The sequence below is a fragment of the Manacus vitellinus genome, unplaced genomic scaffold (assembly GCF_001715985.3).
Source record: "Manacus vitellinus isolate BGI_N305 unplaced genomic scaffold, ASM171598v3 scaffold_77_pilon, whole genome shotgun sequence".
NCBI lineage: Eukaryota > Metazoa > Chordata > Aves > Passeriformes > Pipridae > Manacus > Manacus vitellinus.
Genome location: NW_021940802.1, coordinates 379,059 through 399,500, shown reverse-complemented (window position 1 = coordinate 399,500; position 20,442 = coordinate 379,059). Strand labels below are relative to the sequence as shown.

Genomic DNA, 20,442 nt, shown 5'->3' with positions numbered 1-20,442 from the left:
AGAGTCAAGATGACATTCAGTTTGCTTCTCGAGGCAGCTGCTTGGTTCCTCGGGGGGGGGAAGGTAAGATGCACCCAGGACTCATGATGCAGTCAACAGTTCTGATTTTGCAAGTCAGATCTTATTTATCACTCTCTGGGCCCGTGTTTTGGTTTTGTAACAGACTATATATGGATCAGGGGTATTTGAATTACAGCCATATGGATGTTCAGGATGGAACTAAAAGGTGGCACCTGCAGAATTGTTTGTGTCCAAAAGATCCTAATGGAGAGCAGCAGGGGGAAGGAGGGAGAGGGAGGAGCTCAGGAATCCTCCTTAGCAGAGCCATATGCAGAAACATCCAGAAGAGCTTTGCATATGTTCAATCACATGTATCAGCACAGTATTTACACAGAATATTGTGGTGTTACTGCACAATAACAGCTGTTGCTAAAAGGAGATAAATATAAACATCACCCAACCACCCCCCCCCGGCCCTTCATTAGATTTGTAAGATTCTCAGATCTGCTTTAAGCAATTTCTAATTTTTCTTCATCTCCTGGTAAGGTTTAGAGACAGTGAAATAAAATTGCTCTCTTCTACTGCCCTATAGCTGCTACAGAAAACGCCTGGAATGCTGTGAGCAGCTGAAGCAGTCGAGTTTTAAATTCTGCCCAGATTCATAGATAGCTGTTCTTTCCTACCTAACGATCAGGAGAAGTCTGCAGGAGAAAAATCTATGTCCTTCACCATTTTGCAACATTTAATTCCCCTCAATAAACAGATCTTCTTAAAGACTCGGTCCAACCACTGTTTTCCCTTCATGAGTATCCTCTCCCACAGCTGTTCCCAGCCATGGACAAGACTTTTCCACGCTCACCTGCACTTCTATTTCCTTTGGGGATCTCTGCATTTGTTTCATTCTTCAGCATTCAGTTCAGTTCTTTAAACTCTCCTGTTATGCACGAAAAAATGACATTTGGGATGAGGGTTTTTAGTAGCAATAGAGAATTTCCTGCTTCCTTCCTGAAGACACTCAGTCAGGGCCTTCCTTCCCTTCGTCCAGTGCCACAGAGTGCATCAATCTTGGGCTGTTGATCGTGTATATTTTATTTGGGTTTTGTTCCTTTTTTTTCCCTTCCCTTTCCCTTTTGAAATTGTACATATATTTTCAATTGTATATAAATGTAATATAAGTGTAAATATATTTATATATATTGCTTTAGTTCTCTCGTTTTGGTTCTCTTGGGTTTTTTTTCTCTTCTCCCTTGGTTTTGGGGGGAAAAGCTCTTGTTGTGAGGTTTGGAGCCTTGACGTGGAACCAGCTTAAAACCACCTCACCTGCAAAGGAGTCACAGGCTTGTGCTGGATGAAGCAAAGATGCCTCCCCATGCCCTGTATACCCTTCACTCTAAAGTGCAGCATCTAACCCAGACAGAGCTTGGCCTTAGACACCCTCTCCTTGTTCTGAAGAGTGTCCTTCAGTGTAAACACCTGAGCAAAGTGCTGAAAGCAATAAAAATTACAGTGTCCTAGAATATGAAAAATCCACGAGAAGAACCCCCTCAGGAAATGTTGTGCTGCCTGTTCAGTACTGATCTCCCAAAATTTCCATGTCCCGTGATTCTTGGTTTTTTTGTATTTTGGATTACAGCTGGAACTCTCTATTATTTTAGCCCACATTTTAGTAGCAGCACTGGAGCACTTAAAGTACCAGATCAGAGGCAGCTCATAGGTTACTTTAAAATGAGGATTTATAGAGGGCTATAAATCAAAAAGTACAACAAGGACATTTAATAAAGATAACTTTGTTATCATCAAATGTAACATGGATTCTAATACACAAAGGGCAATCGTTTTTCCACATAAAAGGCTTTCTGCAGGAATTTTGCCCACAGTTCGAAGCTAAGAATTACTAGAATAATAGTAAGTTGTTCCTGGAAATTATTGAACAAATAATCTTTTTTATTATGAAGTGTGGAAAAGATAAACACCCATGTATTGCACTGGAATCTTTAACTATATTCACCTTTGGACCACATTGTTTGCATATTGCTTTGTCTCTTGCCTCTAAACAACTAGGATTTAGGGAATACATCACAAAACAAAAGCAGGATCCATCAGAATTTAACCTTACACATGTGCAGAATTAACACTTCAAGAACAGGAACTGCCATCTGAATCTAGCAGTAATAACCTGCCTTAAGTTGCTGGTAATTATGTTGAGGCTGAATATGGAATAGAAAAGATTTCATCTTTCCTGCTAGTACCCTGGCTAATAATAATATTAACAAGCAAGGCTTAAGAATGATCCATAAGGGTTCTGTTCTCTACTTTTTTTTCCAATATTGCTGTAAGGGTTTCTTTAAAATAATTCCATATTTTGTAGTAAAATGCAAATCTATGATACTTTCCTTATTAATAAACAACTGAAATGCTTGTGTGAAAGAAAGCAAGATTTATGTTTCATATCCTAACAGATAAATTACTTCCCCAGTTTAATGGAAAATGTGACATTTCTACCTTCCCTTCAACACAACCCATGATCTGAGTTTAAGCCAGGAACTATTGCCTATAAATTACTTCAAATACTGATCCCCCCAAATGAAATATTATTGGAGGAATATAACTAGTCACTACAAAAATAGCAAAATGGTCGAACAGAACGAATATGGACAAATCTGAGTGGCATTAAAAATGCTTTGCTGTTCCAACACTGAAACACCTGATCCAAAAGCAATCCCTGTGGTAACACACGCTGTGCACAATGTCTCTCCAGTTTCAAGCTGCCATAGGTGGATACTCTGAAAAGACTCCACAAAAACATTTTTTGCCTTCCAGAAGAGTCCTGCAGCTTCCTCAGGTGTATTCGAGTTGAAAGTGTCCCAGACTTCCCCCGACATCAAGCAACAATATTGATGGTATGCATGTCAAGGACACCCCATGCTGAGCCCAGACTTCTCAATTATTAAAGGCACAATTTTCTTCAGGCATCTTTTTCGTCATAAAATTCTGGGAACAAACACCTCAACCCTCTCAGGTGCACTTATCTATAATTCACCATTCCAGGTTTCAGCTGACTGAACGTTTGCAGTGAAAACCACAGCTTGCCACAGTTTTTGTCCGTGCAAGACAACAGCCAGAAGTGGAAGGCACCATATTGTGTGTAATTTTGGCTGAACAGAGGCAGCTGATGCCTAGAAAAGCAGTACAAATATACAGCTCTGAAACTCTGTACACCTCTTCACGAAAACAAAATTCAGAAAGCACAGCAACTCATCAGTTATTTGGAATAAAGAAGGAAGCAAAACCGCTTTTAGTTTTGAAACAACAGGTGAAAAACATCATTTTGAATATGATCTGAACAAAACAGTCAAAATACAAGATTCTTCTTCCAGGAAAGTCTCTTGAGAATAACTCCTAATCACCACATTGCTGAGTCTGTCCATTGTAACAATTAACATCTCTGAAGGCTGGAAAACTTTAAAGTTTTCCATCACTTCTCTTATTCTCTACAAAACCACGAAGTAAAAATGACAACATCTTGAGAACCAATGCCATAGGGTCATGCAGATATGTAATTTGTCCATTTTTCCTTTGAAGCCTTTTCAGATACAAAGCATTAGACTAGCATTAAACAGCTGGTAGGACTTAAAAAAACCTATTTCTGAAGTCCCACACTTGCAGTGGATTTTTCCAGATCTCAGCAATACAACTACCCCATTCCCACTGATCCCATGTGATGAAAATCTGATCTGTAAATGACAGACAGTCCCCCTTTTCTGTTCATGAAAAGAAGAAATATCCATTCCTAGATCTGTGCTTGTTCCTACTCAGCCAAGCCAAACACAACCCAAGTTGTGCTCACACCAGTTTGAGACCTTGGATTACTTCAAAGGTACCTGCTGCTATGAAATTTAAAGCAGACTGATGTGGGCTGCAATGGATTTTGTAAATTAGTCTTCCTTCCATTTACAGGTCAGTAAAGTGCACATGGAAACAAAGCATTCCCAGCCAGCCATCATTAAGTTATTCAGCAATTAAGGCAACCCCCAGTCAAAGGTAGTTCAAACACTACCTTTACTTGATCCTCCTCTAAACAGGGTATTCCAGAATTAATGCCTCCCTGCTCTACACTAGCCAGAGCTTGAAATTTAGATACGAAACCCCAAGGTTCTGAAGTTTAAAAGCCTCCTCAGGTGTGATCTCATTCACAGATCACTCTCAGAGCTCTTTCTTACCATGGAAATCACTGTTTTGATCTGGTAGCTGATGCAGGTTTACATAGACCAAAACCCAGACCCTACTGCAGTGGAAAACTCACAGAACTGAATATTATCTTTGCCTGCAGGCCATCTCACAGTGCCTGTTTGGGGTTTCCCAGATGTTAGTTTAACTCTCACAGTTTACAGCGGTTCCAGCTTTTGTTTTTGCTGTCTGTTATAAAACCTCTAACTCCTGTTCTAATTCCCTTCAGCCTTTTTTGAATTACAGGAACATCTCCAAAAAAGCTCATGACAAAAAAGCTCCTTCAGAACCTTGTCCCAGGAACCCGTTTTGTGTCAGGGTGAAAACAACACAACAGCCACAGTAAAAGATGTTCCTTTCTGTGTAAAGCAACTCAAGCTTATGAAGAACAAGCATCTGAATTAGGAGTAAGTGCTACCTTATAAAATCAGGCCAGTATTTCCAGTGTTTGAAATGTACATTGCTGTCTCTTTTTTTTGGCAGCCCCATCTCTGCAGTGTTCAAAAACAAATCCATTATAGGTACTGACCACGATAAGATTTAAAATGAAAGTCACCTCTGCCTTGCTCTGCATACCTATATTTTTGTAGACAATTCCTTCAAACATGGTATTCCCCAAATGAGGGCAGTTTTGTCAATCCAGTCTTCTAAATATCCCACGTTCTCTAGAAGAACTGTGGTTCATATTTTGCATTGAAAAAAATATAGTTTGGGAATCTAATCTGTCCTTTATGGCTGCTGTCTTCCAGGTTTTTAATAAGTCAGAAATGGCAACATGGTTTGTTGATTGATTAATTTTTTTTTTTAAGATATCTTCTAATAAAATCTCGTTTCAATTTTAGTTCTCAGAAGTTCTTAATATTCTTAAGCATTTCAATAATTTCCTTTTCCAGGAGTATTACTGCTGCCTTTAAAGATTCTAGGGGGGTTTTTTGCCAGAAGATGGATGGAAAGAGAGGAGTAACTGTAATCATACTCACTTTAGAATGTTACTTTTCCAAGCTAGATACTATAAAAACATCATATATACAATATTGTTAGCATTATCAGTGTTTAGAGAAGATATTCTGAGTGAAAGATTAAATTTTCACTCCATCTAAACATAAACACCTGAACTGAAGAAAAAAATTTGTATTTATTTGTGGACATCAGAAGTCAAACTGGAAGCAAGAAACAATTTTCAAAGATGTTGGACAGCATACTAAATTCCCCTGAGCAGAACACACAAAACTGAGTCAACAGAACACTGAGGAAGATCCATTTTACCCCTGTCAGACACACTTTTTCATACAATCAACCCACACCTAAAAATTTTCCTCTAAGCCTGCTAGCCTGGCATTCTCAATGCTTTATTTAGGCAAATTGGTGGTTTAGGGTTCTTTCATTAGAATGACTGCAGCAAAGTTGTCAGCTCCTCAGGTGCTGGCAAGGTGGCATTTATCAGTTGCTGACTGAGATTTAGGGAAAGGTCAAATCCTTGGGTGTTTCTGTAGACTGAAACTTCTGCATTTTCCCTCCCCTCAAAGGGATTAGAGTGAAATTCCAACAGGCTGCCCAGAAGGATGAGTATGAACAGCAGCCTCAAGCAGTGAATTGGAACAGATTCCCAGCAGGAAAGCAGATCCAAGTGAATGAACTCTTAGGTAATAACTAACAAGCAGTACCCTGTCTGATGATGATAAACACAGTTGCACATAAAGGCCTGGGTCTACTTGGTTCTCTTATTTGACAGATGCTTCTGGAAAAGCAAACTCACTCTCTCCTCCCTAGTGAGCACCTTAGACCCAGCCCTGTTGTACAAAAGAGTTAATTTGAATAAATATTGGCCAATTCTGTTGGCTATTAAGAGCAGCATTGATGTCTGGGTTGAACTCCACAGACTGTTCAGGGCCCTGCTATCATAACATTGGTCACAGTTACAAACCCCCAGTTAGATCTGTACATTTAACAGGCTGTGCCTGGAAAGGTAATTTTGTCTTAAAAGTTAAGCCAAAAAAGATGAAAAAGGAAAAAAAAAAAAAAACCGACACAGAAAAACCCACCACAACCAACAAAAGAGCCTCAGCAGTTTTTCCCATATTAATTAGACCCACAGCAGAGAAGATCATGCAAATGGACTCTTTTTGCATGAACTGGGCTGCTTTTACCCCCTGTAAATAACAGCTAAACAGAAACCAAAACTGGTGCAGGGGGAACTCTGCCATCACGTTTCCTGCTAAACATCTCCAAGCACAGCACAAGCTATAGAATAAAGGCTGCAGCCTTTGGTAAACTGGATGAATGCATTAATTAATTTTGCCTGCCAGCTCACCTTACTTACACATCCTGACTCAATATTAAATGGAACGTCAGGTGCTCACCTCTGAGAAGACACGGACATGCTCGTTAATTAGCTGTGCTTGCCAACTGCCTTTAATGAGTTGTTGGATTACTGAATAAACCAGTGTTTGGCCTTCCAGTGAGGCTACTCTGTACTGAGCTGAACACTTCAGTGCCAGACTATTATCTAGTCTTTACTCCTGCCAACACGTGCTGTAAATGCTCTCGCAGCTCCCACTGATTAGAAACGTGTTTGAATCCTTGGATTACCCATATCCTAGAACGTGGTGCTGCACTTTCACTTCCTAACACTTCCTTTTCTGCTTTCCCAGCCTTCATAACACCTCCAGTGTGCTGCAGGCTGGGGTATTTTTAAACACGTTTGGCTATTTTTAAATTATTATTTTTTTTCCTTTCATTTTATGCTGATCAGTTTTTGAGGCTGATGTACAATTAGTCTTTTGTGATGTTGGACACTGAATGGGAAAGTAGGAGCATTTTTGTTCAGGCAGAAACAAAGCTGTCACTATAAACTTGGATTTGTAAAGAGCTCCTATGAGAATGTCTCTGTTCACCAATAGAAATGCTCTCTGGCTTACTTTGCTTTACACACTGAACTCAGTACAATTAATTAAGGTTCTATAAAATGCTATTCCAGAGTTCCTCACAGTTCTCAAAACCAAAATTACCCTGAGCAATTTTTCAGAAGTATAGTGAAACCTTAAGCAGGAAACAGTTGACTTTAAACAAAGATATTTTAAACAGAAGGGTACCTGCTCATATTATACCTTATCACCTTCCATCTTTTCCTATCAAAAACAATGATCATGTTATTAAAGTCTTTTGACAACTATTTTTTTTTAATTATTGCATCTTGATTTCTTAGACTAGCTGGATTCTTACAGTAGATTAAGGAGTCAAAACACCAAAATCCAATAACTTTAACAATATTATAAAACATCACCAGTTAAAAAGGCTGTATAACAACCTTAAATGTTAAATTAAAAATATCTTTGCTTAAAAGTATTTAAAATTTCTGTGATATGCCCAAAGTAAAAAAATTATCTTACTTAAGGACAAAATAGAAATTTCATCATTGGCTTGAACAAAATAAGGATTAAGTAATGGGCCAGAACATAAAAAACCCAATTCTTGCATGTCTGAAAACCCAAACACAAGTAGTTGAACCTGTTTGTCATTGAAAATATCGAAAGAAAAGCCTGTAACTTTTACATTGAATTATCTCACAGAGTGAAAACTGGCAGAAGTTTTCAAAATTAATTTCTTATATAAATACCCTTCTTGACAGCCTTCCCAGCAAAGAACAGCTTTAACTTTCTTTTCAAAGACTCAGAAATAAAAACTGATATAATTTTAAATGGTGTGAAAATCACTGTGTAATCTGGGTTTGGCTGTGGTTTTTCTCTTTTTCTTTTTTATTTTGTTAAAGCCACAAGCCCCGTTTGAAGACAACTGTTAGTCTTAAAACACTTTCAACTAGGAGCTGGTACATGCATTTACAGAAGACCACCTAGTTACTCATTCCATACACCCAGCTCACAACTATCAGCTGTATTTAATATCTCAAGATATTTATTCAAAGTTATCCTGAACTATTTTGTCTTTAACAGTCAACATTAAATCTGCTGCCCAGAATACTTAATGCAGTCACAACCCATCCATTGTACAAGTGATGTTAAACTGATCCCCACCATCACAGAACAACCTAAGCAGAAAAGGGAGATATAGTTGTGCCAAAAGGCCCAAGTTCAAGAAAGAAAAATAAGAAAGAGCAGATAAAGAAGATGCAGTTCTGCCAAAAGGTCCAAGTTCAAATAGGACAAATGCCCACTGCATAACCTGAGCAATACTAGACAGTACAGGGTATCCTCAAAAAAATCTTTGCATTGAAGAGGAACCTCTGCTAATAAAAGAGGAACTGCCTGAGGCCACAAGGATGATTTCATAGCCAATTCAAAATTAGAGATCTTTGAGAAAGACCACCAGGAAGCAGAAGAATTAAAAAAAAAAAATCATAAAAAAAGAAATCAGAGATGACCAAAAAGCAAATGAGCAATAAAGAAAATACATATGTGGAAAGAAATCACATAGTCAAAAAACAGTGGAAGAAAGCAAAGAAAACTGAACAAAGAATGGCTTGGTGTGAAATCATGACAGACTAGAACTTTGGCATTTATTGTTTCAGATTGTCTATAAGCATAAATTCAGGCATGGAAGAGTACACAACTGAATTTTAAATGTGGAAAATACAGATATTCATAGCAGGGTAACCAGACTACTCAAATTTATCAGGGCAACATTTCTGTCACCATGGACCACTCAACCAATACATGCAATTGCTCAATAGCACAAGAAAAAAAAAGTGGGAAATTTGCAATATGAATAAATACCTTCTAGACATTAAATATCTTGAGGTTTTGTTGTTTGTTCCAGTGAGTCACAACCAGTCACTTGTTGATCCCACAAGGCTGCCACAACATTCATGGACAGTCCCAGGCAGCTAAAATGTGTTATCCATTTCTAACAATAGAATGAACTTGTGCAAAACGTTTCAAAACTAAAACAAACCTGAGTCTGTTCCCCTCATTCCACCTCCCAAATTCAAATGAAGTTGGAAAAAATTTCTTCTTAAAGATATCCTGGCAAATTCATGCAACTGAATCTTTTGAGGAAGATATAAAGAAGATTTTACGAAGTCTGAAGGAGTCCCCTAAATGAAATTCAAGACTTTTAAGCAACAATGCAAATTAAATGGCTCAAAATAAAGGTAAGAGAGGGAGGCAGATCTCTCCTAAATCATGATGAAATAGCGACCTGATTTAACAAGAAATCCAGGGGATTGCGAGCTGGGTCTCAGAATCAGGGCATTCATTTCAAATACCTCGTTTAAAATACAGTTTGCACGAACATGACTAGGTGAAAAAGATGACAGGTTTGCAGAAGCACTGGGTTGATTCTCCAGGGAAGGATACCAGCAGTCACCCTCCCACATCAGTGGTGGTGAGGCACTCCCAGGAGCAGGGCTGGCATCACCCCACAGGGATGTCTCAGGTCCACAGGGCAAGGTGAAGTGCCCCTTGGAGCAGCTGCTGAGCGTGGGAAGATTTATAGGAGAGAGCAGAACAGGACAGACACCAAAGTTTTCCCGTCCAGGAGATGGCTTTGATTGCCACAGCACAGCAAGTCCCACTGGATTTTGCTCCGTGGTTTTCAGCTGCTGGCTGTGGCCACATCCATGTCAGCCCTTGCAAAAAGCACTGCCAGCACCTCATGGCAAAACAGACCACAGGATGTTTAACATCCCTGTTAAACAGCATTAACATCAGGAATTAAAAATAACATGTAGGTTCGGGGGGAAAAAAAACCCCAACCTTACTGATTTTACCTTCAGAGTCTCCCATCTGTTGCTAATGCTGAAACAGTTATCTTTACAAGAGTTATTTTTACATGTTTTCAAACTCTCCAGATCTCTCACCATGCACACTCTTCAGGACTGAAGGCAAAAAAAATTTAAAAAATAAAAAAAAATCTCTGTTTCTTCAAAGATATTGATTGAACATTCAGCACAAACATGAACACAGGCTCGTTCTCAGCTTCCACACAGTATTTTAGAGCAGTGGTGCACACACATGTTAAAGAACTTGGTGCTTTTTTTGTCCTCTACTGAGAGGTCACTTCAAAACAGTGAATAAGACAATTTGAGCTTAATGGCTTCTTCCATCTGATATTTCCTATTTAAGCAAATTAATTCAGCTCTGCTAAAGCATTAAACAGAACCAACCAGGAACAACTCATAGAAGAAAACAGAACTGACCTTTGGCACTTACTCAGCTAAAACTGTTTTCATTTCTCTGGTAATACAACATACTGTGCACATCCCTTGTGTGACCCAGTGAGCACAGGGGGGTTGGATGACAGTTCACTTCTGAGGTTTCAGGTTATGGCTTTACTTTGTGGGTTGGAACAGATTAGCTTTCATGTTTATAAGCAAGTAAAGCAGCAGAAGGTGTAATACAATCACTGAGACTTCCTTGGGAACAAAACCAATGATGTATTTATACCATTTTCCTTAGCTATCTTGTAACTTTTTAAAATTTATTTGTAGAGTCCTTCAGCACCTGTAGCTTTGAAGCATCAGACAAGGCCAGCACAAAAAATAAGCACGTTTAACTTCCTAGGGCCAGCTAAAGCTCTCCTGTAACAGCCTCATGTAGGACCACATTGCTCCTGTTTCATGCACCTTTAACACTGGTAATCACCAACAATTTACTTGGTGGTTCCTTCAGCAGATTATGTCTGAGGTCTGGAAAGGAATTGTTCTGAACACTTAACTGGTTACTGAGCTGAGAGGCAGGGTGAGCTCTGTCAGACTGTCCCTGCACTGCTCAAGCCACCCAAACTCACTGACTTGAGAAAACAATAGAACAAAGGAGCACCACGTGAGAGGTGCACAGAGCCAGCTGTGCCTCAATGCTTGGACAGATCTCCAAATTTACACTATACTTCTGTAGAAAACAAGGGTGGCTTTAAAGGGTTTTGAGGTTTTTCTGTAAGTAAGAAGTAAACAATTTGCATAGTGAAAATCACACACTCTGATCTCTTCACCACTGTCCTGACCTCTGGATCGATTATCACCAACGGGAGGGATTTTCACCAAGGTTTCCATGGGCTAAAAGTCACTTGTGACACTGCAGTTCAAGAACAGGCATATATTTGGGCTGCAGAGGTTAAGCTGGATGACCTCTGCTATCCATGTAAAACCAGGCAGCAGTCATGGCCCTACTGGCAAAGTAGAATGATGATGTAATGCAACAATGCCTATTACTTTAGGGCTTTTTTAATGAGGGCAAAAACTATTCAGGGTGTGATTAAAAAGCAAACAAAAACAAACTAGAAAAAAAAAACAAAACAACACCAGTGGCTCAGAAAAGACTCATCCTTCCTTTAAAACTGAGGCCCTGTGCCAAGGAAAGGGGGGGACAACTTTGTCCAGACAACAAAGAGTGCCCTGATTTGCCACCCCAGCTTCCTAACTGAGGTCAATGCTTGAAACTGTTGCAAAAATGGTGAAAAAAGGTACAAGTGGGTTTGGTGTCTTGTTTAAGCAAAGAATTAACTGGGGTGCTTGGACTACTGCTCATGCTAAGATTATAACTCTTGAGTTGCTCTGCAACTCCAGAGCATTCCCATACATTTGTCTTCCTGCATTAATGCTGACATGAGCCTGAGCAAACAGCATTTAGCCTAGAGAATCCAAGCAGCTGGGCCTCATTTAGGGAGTCAAAGGGAAATTCTGCTGCAGTTAACAGGACACTTACTGAATGCTTTAGGATAATTCTCCTCTCTTATTCTGTACCTTATTCAAGGGCAAGCTCTCCTTTTGCAGCCCTTCAGTAAAGAAGTGGGCTATTCCCTATTTTCCCTCATCTCCAATGCTAATGAGAAGAAAAGAAACATGACAGCTTTTGAACTGCTCCATAAATTTAGTTGATATTCCTTCCCAATACACATTTCTTCAGGTTTTTTGTACCTTAGAGGACTGTACCTAAGCTGTGCCCCTACTGAAAGAGGCAGCTGTGGGAAGTGGTGGGAAGGAGAGATTGACACCAAATGCAAAATGAATAATCAAAGGAGTAGCAAAGCCTGTGGAAACTCAGGGTTTTGAGTCTTAACAGAACTGACTCAGCTCCCAATCCACACAGGAAAAGAGTCCCTGAAGAATTTCGTTTGAAAGCAAAGAGGAAACAAGGGTTAGTAAAAGTTATTGTGACAGAAATAGCAGCTACATACACCCAGTTATTTCTATGACATTACCAAAATCCTCTGCATTCAATATAATCCGTGGCTGCCAGGTTTGGGACTGGCAATAAGGATGGGACATAGAAATGCATTGCTCCAAGGCAAGGACAAGGAATGGGACTTATAATGAGTATTCAGAAAGGATTTTTTTCTTCTTTAAAAGTTAAAATTGAAGTTACTATACCATGCTGCAAGCTGTGCCAGAATATTTCTTCTATTATCTGTGAAAATAGATTCTTTATATCAGAGGCAATCATCAGTTTTTCAGGATGTGTGGGGAGGCTTGCTTTTTCCTTACATCTTTCAGGATCTGCAAGCATAGTTTTTAGAACATCTAGATAGATGTGGAAAAAAATTACTGGAGACAGAGTAGAAATAATTTCTAGAGATACTTAGAATGCAAGTCAAGAATATATAAATGCATCACATTAAAGAAAATCAGTAGTGAGGGAATGCAGATATGTTTGTCTTGGAAGCACATTGAGTTTACTGTCAAAAATACATATTTGGCTTTGTTTGCCACTCATCTTTATAAACAGGCATGTCAAACACCACCAACCCTTGACTTCTTGGAAAACAAAAGGAAACAGTAAATTTGAACAGTCTAGATTTAAAGGATTAAGTAGCAATTGCAAAAGGGACAGGAGGCAGGAATTCATTATTGCACCTAACACTGTTCTTATCCCAAGTCTATTGATTAAAGTTATCATGAAAAGAAAAGTCATGTTAATTCTACTTGCAGGACTACTGAACTTGCATTTTGAAGCCACTGCCCCATTTTCTCCAAAATGCTTTTTCTCTTTCAAAAGATGACATAACCCCCTTTCACGAAAACACAGAAATGCACTGCTGAATGAAAAAAAAATAAATTCCAAATTTCACTATTGTGAATCATCTCTCCAATCCACAGATGATCCTTACAGAGATTTCAGCAGCAAAATTTTCCAGTTTCCATGGTTCAGCTGGAAGCAGCACCACTGCCAGCAGTGGCACCTGGCAAAACATCTGGGAATGCCCAACAGAGATGCAGGTAACTGTTTTATCTTTAAATTCTAAGGTGGCATTGTAAAGGGAGCACTTTTTTGCACTCCTCTAAGCATCACCTGAGAATACAAATGAAGAGCTGTGCTCTTGTGTCTCCTGGCAGGGCCAGTCACAACAAGACAGAACCACTGCATGGCAATTGTTTGGTTTCATTGGGCACCGACAAACTAAGGAGAAAAAACCCTTCACTCTCTCTGATACACTGCAAAGACAAAGCTTAATTTCATCAAGGGCACACTGGCTACATCGACTGGATTATTCATTTGGTATAATGGACTTTGCTTTCTTCCTGCAGCTTTCTCCAAACAAGAACAAAATGAAGATAAATCAGCTCTCACTCAAGGCTGACAGGCTCCATATATTTATGGATTTCTCAGCCCTGCAGTACAATGGAAGTGAGGTATTCACTGAGGATTCTTTTCCTCTGCAGTGCTGTTGCCCTCACACAGGTTCTCCCCAGCACCTTGGGAAGGAAAGGCCACAGCCCAGCTCAGCAGCTTCGCTCCTCCTTTCAGGTCCTTCCTTGCTGTCACCCATAAAACCTCCAGCTTTGCCTTTCCCAGCAGAGAAATCACTGTGATACACGTGTGTGAAGGTTCACACGACAGAACAGCCCCTCTTTGATCCTCCAAGCGAAGGCCTGATTGCCTTTTTCCGAGGGAGCACCACCCCCGTAATCCCACGTCACGAGCGGCGTCCATGGAATGTAAAGATTACTTCCCCCATCATCATATACACCATTGCCATCATGCTGAAGGTCTGGTCTCATATTGGTCACACAAGGAACGAGCTGGTTGTGCCAACAAACCCAAACCACTGTATCTAAGAATGAGGTTACTGATTCGTCAGCTGCCCCACATCGTGGCAACGCTTTCCATCCCTTATTAATTTGGAAAAAAAGGTTTGACTTACTGCATTGCATCATTGCATTTAGATCAAGGAGAAACCTCTGGCACAGGACATTATGGAGAATGTTAACCTGTGATAATCTCTTTGCAAAGAGGGAAAGAATTATGGAAAGTTGCTGGGCCAGACTTTTTCCTTTGACTTACAACACATTGTAGTTGTGATGGAGTTAACTACAATGAACAAACACTAGTCCTGTGCAAAATAGGTGCAAAGTCTCACAGCCATTTGTTATTCTGTTCATCCAAACCCGAGGTACAACTGCAGAAGGTATGTCTGTGGGCAGTACACACTGCCTGCATGCATTTAATGTACTGTCTTAAAGGGAAAAGGGAATTCAGTTTGCATAAAAATAGCCTCCTCTCTAAGTGTTGCACCTGCTGAGGTAAGATAATCATGGAGGGGAAGATGATGTCCTGGATAATCACATAAATAAATCAGCACTGGCCTCAGAAAATCTCTGATGCTGCCTGAATACAACAGGCAGAAGATATTCACTCACTGTCTGCCTTTCCTGGTCTTACTTTTAAGCAATGCCCATTACACAGAGAGAACCCTTTTGCAAGCCATTTAGGATTCTCAAAGGAGCAGGTATCTAAACTACTTTTTTTAAAGCTTTATGGGGAAAATAGATCATGCAATATCCCTCCATTTTTCCACGAGAAAAAGAACAAAGCCAAAGTAAATCAGCAAGTGGCACAACATGCCAAAACCCAGAAACAAAATGAGCAATGAAATTGTACTTATCACTTAGAAAAATCTAAGCCATTCATTTGAGATGCTTATGTTTGGGTAACCTTTGGAAGAATGTTTGCTGTTCTATTGTACAACCAACGGAAATATTAGATAAGGAAAATAAGTGCAGTTGCCAAGAAAGCCCTATGCACTCCTTTCAGACAGTTAAACATATAGATATGATTTCATGGATATATAACAGACTGCCTGCAGCAGGAGTGTCAAATGCACAGAGCCATTCCTTCTAATCCCAGAGCTCGTGTGGGTCCCAGGAGTGCAGTGCAGAAACCCCTGGTGAGTATCTGCATGGCACTGTGCTGGTGGATGAGTTGGGACAGAGGAGCCAACTTCAGCCTTGCTAGGCCAAGGATTACAGCTTTACCAGGCCTGTGGGATGGGGCTTTGAGGTAGCTCTGTAAGCCAAAGCAAACCTCCTTGCCTCACACGAGCTACTAACACACAACCACCTCACCCAGATCTTTTCCATCTGTTCCCAGGCTTGAAAGACCTGGACAATGGTGTTCAGTGGGACTTGGGTCAGACCAGTGCTTCCCCATGGAACAGAGCTGCAAAGAGCAAGCAAAAAGTGTTCCAGTGCTTTTCCCTGTGGAGAGAGCAGAGGCAGGAGGAGCCCTCGGGTGTCAGTGGGGAGGGTGGAGAAAGGAAGGCCCCTGTACATGCTCTGTGCCTGCCCCCTTCCTGCATTTCCCACTCATCCCCAGGAGTCAGGCACCCCTCCAGCTTCCTCAGGCATGCCCTCAGAGATGAAGGTATAGAATCATCCAGTCATAGAATGATTTGGGTGGGAATGCACCTTTAAAGGTTGTCTAGGCCAACCCCCCCTGCAGTGAGCAGGGACATCTTTAACTGGGTTGCTCAGAGCCCCATCCTACCTGGCCTGGAATGTTTCCAGGGATGGGCAATCCACCACCTCTCTGGGCAACCTGATCGAGTGTTTCACCACCCTCATTGTAAGAAACTTCCTCCTTATATTTGATCTAAATCAACCCTCCTTCAGTTTAAATCCATGACCCCTTGTCCTATGGCTCTGCTAAAAAGTTTTGTCCCAGACTTTCTTATAGGCCCTCTTCAAACACCCAAAGGTTACAGTGGGGTCTCCCTGGAGCCTTCTCTTCTCCAGGCACTACAAACCCAGCTGGGATCCGTGTCAGTAATTTCAAAATGAAGGAGCAACCAGGACCCAATTCCTTCTTAGCCAGCCAGCCTCTCATGGAAAGTGTTGGTCACTTTGCCAGGCACAGATCCCTGAGAGCACGTTGGGGCACTCAGGGGGCAACCAGTGTTCACTGATGGCCTGCAGAAAAATGCCAACTCATTACAAGTTCCCACCAGCTCGACCACACTTGGTGCTGCGTGAACAACTAGGTGAAATATGAGTTTGAAGTTTGTCTGTGGGTTTTTTCCCATGCAAGGCAGGAAAAAACCCTCTGAGACCTTGGCTCTGACAATGCTGAAGGCTTTTTTTTTTCACGGGGAAGGCTGTTTTCATTGTTCAAACCAAACCTTCCGTGTGGAGAGAACATGTACAAATAAGGGCTAGATGTGTACTTGGAGCTTGGCTTCTGGCCTGGGCGTGTTGGCAAATTGGCCTGAACTACAAGAGATGTTTTGACACCACAAATAAGGAATTAGGCAGTGTGGTGATCCGGAGAGAGGATGAGTGGGTTTGCTTTTACAGTGCTTTCAAGATGCTGCTTTGAAGATTTCCAGAGTGCTGCAGCTTAACATCACAAAGACAATCTTAAAATCTACTTTCAGAGAGCTGGCAATTTTACTTTCTAAAAAAAATTACATAATCGGTCAAACAATATTCACCCTAACCTTAACTTTAAAATAACTTAAGAAAATCTTGAACTTACAGATAGTGTTTGGTGGTTTATGCATGATTAAGTGTATTCTTTTAACAACAACAAAAACGATGCTATTGCCAGTTTCTTTACTTTCATAAAGTAAAGCTCAGTGTGGTTTTATAAATTTCAGTCTCTGGCAATCCATTATTTTATATTTCTATTTTAAACTTATATTTGTCTGACTCAAGTACCTTTCATTCCTTTCCCAATTTCTTTCTAAGTTCCTTACATATCTGTTGCTGCACCTAAGTGCAATTCAGTATGGACCAGCAAGAGTAGCTTCCAAAAAGAGTAATTTATTGAAGGTGCATTTTTATAGAAGCAAGTGTAAGGAACCAAAACTAACGAGCACCAAAAAGTAACTGGTTAATTTTGTTGTATTCAGTCTTTCTTCGTCTTTTACCTCATAGTTATAATTGTGAAAGGCTTTTCAGACTGCAAGAATTAAAAAATAAATACAGAGTTGGCCTCGTAGATACTCAGTCCATATCTCCCACAGAACAAACATGCTTTTGAAAAGAGAAAGCAACTTCTCTGGCATCTATTTTAACTAAGGGCAGTTCTAAGGATTGAAAAGTCAACTTCTGCACTAGAAATATTATCACTTAACTACTAATTGATACTGTGTCTTTCCAGAAAGCCTTTTTACAGTATCCTAAGAGACCTATAGCTAAACCCCTTTTTATTTTCTATTTTCCCTATTAAAAGTAGGTTCAACACTGGAAATTAATGCATTCAAGTATTTTAAGCAAGAAATCATGGAAGTTAATTCACTCTAATAATACTATAAGAAATAAACATCTTTATAACATGAAGGGAATATAGATGAAAATAAAATTGGTCTGTACTCTATAAAATTGTGGGTAAATATAATTAAGCATTGGAAAGAGTGGATTCCAGCCTCATTTGGGATTCATCCAACTAACTCCTCACACTTTACCAGTTGTCCTTTGTAAGGTATCACTGATGCTCCAATGGGCCTTGAAGACTCCTATTGCATGGAAAATTATACAGCTGCCATCACAGCTCTGCCCAAGGGGGAATTCAACATTGTTTTGCAGAGACAGAGCTAGATTCTGCTTATTTGTTGTACTCCTGGAATAACGAAAGTGAAACTAATCTGAATATAAGTATTTTTAAAGGAAATTCAAGTCGACACGTATTTGTATTTTTTCATATAAATTACCCCCATAGGTTGTGAGGAGGTTCTTTCTATGAGCACTTAAATGGGAGCTTTTCATTCTAATATAATCACTTTAATGCAGGAAATCCCTTAGGCATAACTGAGAGCTGGGATGCACACTGCATCTATAGCTGGAGAAGCAATCAAAGAAAATTTAAAGAAGAGTCTGAAGACTTGTAATCCATAATAATATTATTAATTCATTCAGCATGCAAATGTTATTCTACTCAATATTCAGCAGACTTCTACAGCTCTACACTAAATTAACACAGGACTTCAGAAAGCACTGGTAAGTGTAGCTTCACAACAGTGTAAATAACACTTGAGTTACACATATGTCTTACCTTGAGAAGTTCAGAGCCTTTAAAACAGGAATTTCTAAAGGCACTTTGAGTGTCAGTGATTGATTTTACCGATCCATAGGTGCTACATCAAATATTAACATGAGAAATGAATTGCTGAGTAAACTCTGGGCTCATTACTACTTATTTTCTAAACACTGAGTAAACCAGTAAATTCAGATTAGGTCACATTTTACCAAATTATAACGTGCCTGCCGCCAGGAAACATTTTTCCCCTGTTCCAATAACTGCTTCAGCCATATCCCACAAAATTACAAGGACTTTGGAAGATAAATTCTCAAAGAATTTACAAGCCTGGGAAGAAGTAAGTTCTAGGGTCCTTTTTGCTGTTTCTTTCCTATTCACTCAGGACTCTTGCTCAGCAAAAGTTCACTTGGTTCCCTGAAAGAAGTGTCCTGTAGTAATGCTTATTCCATTACTCCCCATAAAATTCTGTAAGAGGTGCAACACAGCAAAGTATGAAAAACAAAGGAAGTTCAGTTAACTGTGCTCCACCAAAAAAGATGTTGGTTGGAAAAGTGATGTTCAGGCACAGCAGCAAATTGTGGAGGTTTGCTGCAAATACCAAAAGATAAAACCATGTATGTCCATGATTTATTTGCAAATCATTTCTGCTTTATATTAAATGTCCATTTCCATATAAGAAATGGTTATGTTTCTTTCCTCCAAGAATAGTTACATCTTCAAGAATATTCTCTTCATTGTATTTTAACTTTTTTCACAGAGCTTGGAAACAAGAAAAATAATGGGTGGGGACTTAGAACTAAACATATGCCTATATTTGTCATAAGCCTTCAAAGTTTTTCTGCTATTGATACTTTCTCTCAAGTGAAAATTTCCAAGTTTGACAAGACATATTTCAGGCAGATTCTCTCCTATGACAATTTTTCCAAGCCAAACAAGTAAAAGTAAGATGTAAACTCAGCGTGGGAATCCCTATTATGCCATCTAATTTAAAATTAAAACCCAGAGTAGAGTCTCCACGGTTCTAAGGCTATGCTGATTGCCACTTGAAGCTGGAAAGGTTTTTCCCTAATGCACAAGTGATGAAGTGCACGTAATGCTTAGAGGAAAGTTACCTTATCTGCAGTATCAGATATAGATTACTGCTGGAGTCAGCGTGCCACGCCGCTTGGATCCATATGCTCTGTTCCAATATGAGGAATTAAGTTTCCCTGATGTCATAACTTGAACAGATAATGCAATTAAAGTCTCCTTTGAAGTTCACATTGACCAGGTAACCAATAGAATGAGTTGGCAAAGCTTTAGTCGAGTCACCACGGTGAACTCGGCTCACCCAGGTTGAGACTCTGATGTTCTGCAAAGGCTGAGGGATACTGAAAATGCTCAGTCCCTGTGAGATATTTATAAACCAGTGTTTATTCTGTCCTGTAAATACAGAGATCCTGCACTTCTGTCTGGCACTCCCCAGATGTGTCAGGAATATGTCAGAATTGCTGCATGTTCTCTGAGGGGTTGGTTCCCTTGTGTACAACAGCTCTGAAAGACTGAGGGACACCTGCAAATCCCAGACAAGTGACAGGGTCTCCTTTTCCCACCTCAGTGCTCCTCCTGGGAGCAATCTCCCTGCAAGAAAAGAGGGCCTGTCTGGCGGATCAGATATTTGGGCAAGACTAGAAAAAGGGAGAGATCTGTTACACAATGTTCCATTTGCCACTAGTTACTCTGGAATACAAGATTGCATGGGACTGCTGAAGTGCTGCTGAAGCTGGATGCTCGTTTTCATACAGAATCAGCTTGATAATCCCTTGCTGAAAAGGTGCAGTTCACAGCTTTGTAGGTTAAACAATAGTGAGGCTGTGTATGATCAAGTGTGAAGAATTTTCTTGCAGATGAGACATTGATAGCTGCTCCTCTGGGACCCTTCAACTGGTGTAATTTATAGTATCACACTACAATTGACATGTTTAGGATTGTGCCAATAATTCAAGACTTCTTGAGGCATTTAAATAGG

At 40.0% G+C, this 20,442-nt stretch overlaps 1 protein-coding gene across 7 annotated transcripts in view; it reads right to left on the bottom strand.

Moving 5' to 3' along the window:
- Positions 1-20,442, bottom strand: part of ATP2B2 (ATPase plasma membrane Ca2+ transporting 2) — a 360,194-nt gene that overhangs the window by 152,128 nt on the left and 187,624 nt on the right. The window lies entirely within an intron of this gene.